This window comes from Mixophyes fleayi, chromosome 9 (genome assembly GCF_038048845.1).
Source record: "Mixophyes fleayi isolate aMixFle1 chromosome 9, aMixFle1.hap1, whole genome shotgun sequence".
Taxonomy (NCBI): domain Eukaryota; kingdom Metazoa; phylum Chordata; class Amphibia; order Anura; family Limnodynastidae; genus Mixophyes; species Mixophyes fleayi.
The window spans coordinates 108,280,517-108,287,715 of record NC_134410.1 but is presented as its reverse complement, the minus strand read 5'-3'; positions in this window follow the sequence as shown (position 1 = coordinate 108,287,715).

Genomic DNA, 7,199 nt, shown 5'->3' with positions numbered 1-7,199 from the left:
CAATTTGTGCCTGTTCTTCTTATACGTATGTGCCCAATTTTGGGAGTTGGTGAATTGGGCATGTTTCTTGCTGAGCGAGGGCTAGACCCATGAATGTTCATAGCTGTGCACCCACATGCAAAAACTAATTTTGTTTTGCATATTAATATGAGATTGGAGGGATGAAGAATGTTTAGCGTGGGAGCAGAGAGCATTATTTTTACTGCAGAACGATTTATTTTTTATACATAAATGTCCCGAAACAGGGACACTTCTAAGTGTATTGTGTTGGTTTCTGCAGTTGGAAAACCAATCACACTTTAATATTACTTTGGAGAAACAACCAACCATCAAGGAATATTTTCAGACACTGTCCCCTGTTTGTTATTGAAATCAACTCTAAGCACCAAACGCTTCTTTTGGTGCTTAGAGTTGATTTCACCTTGTTTGATGAGTTATCACAGGCTTTGCTTGGATAAACCAGTTGTTCTTTATGCCTCTGATTTGATCAATATGTCCACGTCTTTATGCAAATTGTTGCTTTTGTCTTGTGTGGGTGTGCCATTACATATTTTACTATATATTTTGTAACAATTGGTTTGCCTTGCTAACTATCTTGCTTATAGATGATAGCCCCTTTTTGATGTTCCTAATAGGCAGTATTGTCAATGATTAAAAAGCTTAAGTAGCCTAAATCTTTAGATTCTCAAAGCACTTGAGGGCGAACATATTGGGCCTGATTCATTAAGGCAAAATGAAAGTATTGTGCGTTTTTTTTTTAAATGCACGTACGTTGGTTATACGCATGTCCGTATTGATCTAAGAGCGGATTTAAAGAAACTTCTCTTGTTGAATACAGGTCTAGGTGTGCTCTGCTTATATGGCACTTGCCGTATTAAGACAGACACAATACACTGCAGGATATGTACAATGCATACGTGGAATATAGGGTGCCAGCAGACTGCACAGGGAAAAAAGTATTCAACTACTGTCACCTGTTAGTAAGTTAGTCTTCAGTCTTCCAAGTTCGCTGCCTTTGTGTCACACTTGACTCCATCCTCTGCTTTATTCCTCACATCCAGACTCTTAAATATATTGCCAGAATACGCCCTTTTCTTACCCAGCATGCGAATAAAACTCTTATCCATTGACTATTGCAACCTCCAGCATTCCTGACACCCATATATCCACACTTCAATCCATCCTAAATGCTGCTGCAAGACTGATCTTCCTCTCTCATCGCTCCACATCTGCTGCACCACTTTGCAAATCCCTACACTGGCTCCCTGTGTCCTCCAGAATCAAATTCAAATTACTCACCCTTACCTACAAAGCCCTCAACAACAACACCCCTGGATACATCTCAAATCTCATATCAATATACTCTCTCTCCCCCCTCTCAAATCTACCTCTGACCTGCGCCTTGTATCGTCTCTGATAACCACCTCTCACTCCCACCTATCAGGCTTCTCCTGTGCTGCTCCCCACTTATGGAATTCCCTACCATGCCCGATCAGACTGTCCCACAGCCTTCAAATCTTTAAACGCTCTTTGGAAACCCATCTCTTTTTTAGAGGTGACCTTATCCCCAATAACACTATTCACACTAATGCACCCTCATAACTGTCCCAATCTCTACTGTAAACCACATTTTCTCCTCTTGTTTCAGCTGTGCCCTCTTCCACTTAGCTCTCTAATGAGCAGGGTCCTCCATACCCTTTGTTTTCATTTCTGTGTTTATTTTGCCTACCTTGTATGTTCTTGTTTTATGAATGTATTGTTTTCCCTACTGTACTAAAGCACCTTATAAATCTATGATAATAATAAGTCATTAATGAAGAAACATTAAAAAAACATTTATCAGGATGTTATTAATGACTACTGTACATAAATGCATTTTTACAGTTGCTCTTGTTTGCAAGCACATGTCCTAGCATACATATGTGACTATCATCATTATCACTCAGGTCTTATACCTGACCTGTAGTTAGAGCCAGATTAAGGCCATATGGGCCTGGGAGAAAATTATAAAAGGCCTATTGTGAGAAGCGCAGTGACCTCAGAGGTGTGGACAATTATGTGTGGGTGTGGCCAGAGATGTGCAGGCGTGGCCAGTGATGTGCAGGTGTGGCCAGTGATGTGCAGGTGGGGCTGGCTGTGTGTGGGCGTGGCCAGCACCATGGAGGGCATAGCCTGCACCTCTTTCCAACCACCTACATCTCCCTTCCATCTTCCCTTATATAAAGAGTGCACCTCTAACTGGCTCACACACCATGTATGTAACGTGAAGAGTGGAAATACGTCCCAGCTGTCCCTCATGCCAGGGACAGCTCCTTGCAATCAGGACAGTCCCCTAAACCCAGGACTATCCTGATGGAATCGCAAGTCCACATTGAGCTAGGAGCGGGTCTGAATAAATTTATCTTGTTGAATGCGGGCCTAAGTTTAATATTTGTCTCTCTCACTAACTGCCCCAAGTGTGAGGAGGCCCTTATGGTCTCTCTTTAACCTCTACCTCAAACTGCCCCAACCACGATATGTCTGTTGGAGAGGTGAGCCACACCGAAATCATCATTATCATCACTCCACATATCACTTGTCACCTTCCCTTCCTATAGTCCTTGACATGTACAAACCCCACCACAGAGCAGAATGATTTGACACCATTGTTTCAAAGCTCTAAAGGTACCTATGTAGAAATATAAGATAATCCAAGGCTTCTGCAGTCAGAGAAATAGAGGACTCCAGTTGTGGCTGGACTCTCTCCACCTATGGTCAAACAGAGGTTTATTGAGTTTGCTGGGACATGGCCCATTCCTGACACAGCTTCTACTGATTGAAGATAGTGAGAAAAGTCTCACACCTTGCTTAAAGAAAGAAATGGCTCAGCGAGGTAGTAGCCAAGTTCTTTAATTGCAGTGATAGAGTCGTCTCTGGTTTTCCCCTGTCTGGTTTCATTTTAGTAAATTGAATGTTGCAGCAGGCTGATTGAAGACATTGAGAAAAGTATAAGTTAGCTCAGTTGACTAGTAGTGAGATGCCCATGGACAGTCATAGTAGAGACCCTGCTTTGAATTCCGAGTGGCTTCCTATTTAGCACATTTCATGTTGCAACAGACTTGATGAAGTACATGAGAAAAGGTTCTACATATCTTTAACAAATGTTCTCCTTTGATTTTGCTCCGGGCCCCTTGATGGCATTGATAAAAGTCTCACTGTTGCTTACGGGTGGGGTATGGTATCCCGGTGCTTGGGATACCGACATCCACTATTCCTTAAAAAAAACACAATACTAAAATGACGACATAATGACAATATACACTTACCTTAACAGCGACGACGTTGATTTCCGAAGAGTCTGGTATGCAACTGCTGGTAATTCCGAAGACGCTGCATGCCGGCGCTGGTTTCTGACATTAGCTAAGTAAAAAAATTACATTAATAAAGATGAAGCTCCAAAACGGATAGTAGGATTTTTGAAGCACCAGCCAATCCAGAAATCATTACAAGGACAGTTACAAAAATCAGAATGAAGTATGCTGTGTGTGTTAGCACTTCTGCCTTACAGTGATGAGTTTGATTCCTGGGGTGGGGGAGAAAAAGAGAAAAATAGAGAGAGAGAGAGAGAGAGAGAGAGAGAGAAAGAGAAAGAGAGAGAGAGAAAGAGAAAGAGAAAAAGAGAAAGAGAGACTCTCTTAGGGAATTTAGACTGTAAGATCCAGTGGGGCAAGGACTGATGTAAGTGAGTTCTCTGTACAGCGCTGCGGAATTAGTGGCGCTATATAAATAGCTGATGAGAGACAGAGAATTAGGTACATTTGTGCAAATAGAAATATATTCCACCCCTGCATATTGTTTGGTTTGCAAATAACTTTTATTATATCATTTGCAGCAGACGGATCATTTCATTTTTAATTTGTTGCTATGTTTTTATTGCAAATCTGCTCCTTTGAGCAATGTTAGTAAATATCCCCTGTTATCCTATTTTATACTACTTTTCATCGTAGACAGTTTTTGCTTTCACTGCAACGTGTAGCCCCTTAAATATCTACTATAGCAAAAAGAGCGGATATTCTGTCACTGTGTTTTCCATGGCATTTCCTCTTTCCCACCTTTATTATTATTCTTGATTAATCTCCAGTAAATTAAATTTTCCAGTCAATGCCCTTGTTTTGCTAGGGGCTGAAATTACTGTTATAATCTATTTTCAGATAATAATGTTGTGCAACGCAGATACGTATTAAAGCATAGAGATACCATCTGGAGAACGCTCATTTTTTGTTTGGAACATTGAGGTTATGATGCATTTCACCATCATTTGGGCAGAGACTCACAAGACAAGATGCATTGTGGGACCAGGGACATTTCAGCTAGTTCTCACTCGATTGTTTTTATTCTTGTGCTATTTGCTAAATATCATTGTCCTTTGTTCTGAAATATTTGCTTTAGAGAACAGAGTCCCTTATTTTTCTTGTATTAGGATTGTAAGAGTATTGTAGAGTAGACTCAGTTTGGCATTGAATATAAGCACTTTAAACACTAGTTTTGTTTAAATACTAGCAGGCATATTTACTAAACTGCGGGTTTGAAAAAGTAGAGATGTTGCCTATAGCAACCAATCAGATTCTAACTATCATTTTGTAGAATGGACTAAATAAATGAAAGCTAGAATCTGATTGGTTGCTATAGGCAAAATCTCCACTTTTCACACCCGCAGTTTAGTAAACATCCCCCCAGTAGTTAATGTAATATAGTTTGTATTACAGCTTTTTTTAATATGAATGTAGGGTCTTATCCTTTGTTTCCATGGCAGTTTATATGCTGATCTGAGGGCTCCAGTGAATCTGCTGGCAAGAAAAGGCAGAATCTCTTGATGGTTGACAGGTGCAGTTACTTATGATGTCATTAGGCCTGGTACTTTGCATAAAACCCTGCAGGCTTCCTCCCAGAGTCTATAAAAGGAGTAAGGCAGAAAGGGGCGGTCTCTTTGGATTGCATGGGAGGACAGAAGGAGGAAACTTTGCTGCAAGAGGCTAGACACTTGTTTGCATAAAATGGGATGAATTTGCAACCAAGCAAACCATGTTACACTGCAAAAGATGCAAAAGGGAATTTTTAAGCATGGAAAGGACTACTTGCGCCTGCATGTTACACACACAGCCAGCTCTATTTTTATACTGCATTTTAGAGATGGACTAGGCCACGCCCACATTAACTGCATTTTACACTCCCCCTTACAGCCCATAATAGCACTAAGTAGTTTAATTTGCTTCTATCTCTGAATCAGCCAGCCCAAGTATGTCAATGTTGCAGCAGTCAGGGAGATGTATTTTCTGGATGGAATTAGTCTTTATACAGTATCATACCTTCTAACACAGTTTGAGGGCATGGGTGTGCTACATCCTCTGGGGCATAAAGCGCTAAGCTGCACCTGGCCCCACCCTAAAAACACTCATAGGGGTAAATTTAAGCTGCGGGTTTGAAAAAGTGGAGATGTTGCCTAAAACAACCAATCAGATTCTAGCTGTCATTTTGTAGAATGTACTGAATAAATGATGACTAGAATCTGATTGGTTGCTGTAGGTAACATCTCCATTTATTCAAACTCTGTCACCTCTCCTGGGGAGTGCCTAGCAATTCTGAAGCATTAAGCCAACCCTGTCCCCTTAACACCCCTGCTCATTGCCGTGCTTACCTCGAAGGGGATGCATTTGCAAATGATACCAGCAGTCAATAGTTCTGAGTGTTGGAACGGGAGTGCAGTCCCCAAAAATTGAGATTGTGCCTCCACAATCACTACCAGCCCAGAGATCTATTTACCATCAAGTGGCAATAAGGCTGGTTTACTGTTGCTGCTTATTGAGGTAATAGAAAGTCTCCTGTCAAACAATTTACTAAGAAAATGTTGCCATGTACAGCTCTTCAGAGATACTGTCTGGCAGCGGAAAGTGGACTCTCACCGCTTCATCATCCGGTCCAGTGCCTCTGTACATGTATGACTCAGCATTGCTGGTTTACACATGTGCACCCCAGACAGGTCTCCAGTTCCGCTTTTACCAACAACAACAAAAAATAATAATAGGGGAAGAAAGAAAAAATAAAGCATTTCTTCCAAAGAGGACTCTCTGATTCCACTATCCTGAGATGGCAAAAGCAACAGAACAGTAGCGGTGCTTGTAAAATAGTCTTCCCCATTCTTTATGACAGTGTGCACAGCTAATGTCACTCAGCACCATGGTGGAGCTTGCTGAGATCTGGTCTTGTCCTGCAGTTATGACTATTGTTGTCATTGATTTATAAGGCACCGCAATGCACCAAAGCGCCAGTGGAAAAAAAAGGCTATACATAAAATCGTGATATACAAAGTGGATAAAATAAATACAGATGTGACAACAAAGGGTAGAGAGGACCCTGCTATGAGAGAGAGAGAGAGAGAGAGAGAGAGAGAGAGAAAGAGCGCAAGAGTGAGCTTACAATCTAGTGGGAAATGGACGAAGTTGAAACAAAAAGAACATTTGGAGGTGTACTAATGTGGGCAGTGTCGCGTAACACAGCGAGTGTGGCAGGAGGTTCTCTGGCACCTTCTCCCTGAGCATCCAAGTCCCCGCTCTGAACAGAGCATGGAAGAGCATGGAAGGTGTATGCGCCTTGGTAAATGGGTGGTGCATGCTCAGTGAAGCCCTGAAGGGTGCATGCTCAAACTTCTGGCAGGGGTGCTTGAGATGCCACTGAATGTGGGTATTATAGATGGGAGTAGGTAATAAAGAGATGTTTTAGAAGAGTGTTTCAAAGATGTGAGGTATAAAACAATCATATGTGACACCAAAGCAGCAGGTTTTGGATACTGAGGAAATAATGGTGAGGTTGATGGTGAGTTAGAGCTTAGAGCATAGTTGTCTACTCTCCCGAAATGTCTGGGAGAGTCTCGAATTTCTGGGAGTCCTCCCGGACTCCCAGGAAAGCAGGGCAACCTCCCAGATCCCAGGCCAGTTCATTAAGGTGAATGGAGGGGGTGGGGCTTAGTGACACAATTCACACGCCATCGTGGCCCTGTCCCCTGCTGGTAAAGGCCAAACTGAAAATGACAGCTTAGAGGCGGGGCCGCATGACACGAATCTCTGAGCCCCACACACCCACCTGACCCCCGGACCTCCCGGAACAAGAATTTACAATGTTGGCAAAGTATGGTTTAGTATGGTGGTGACTCTGGGTGCCAGGAA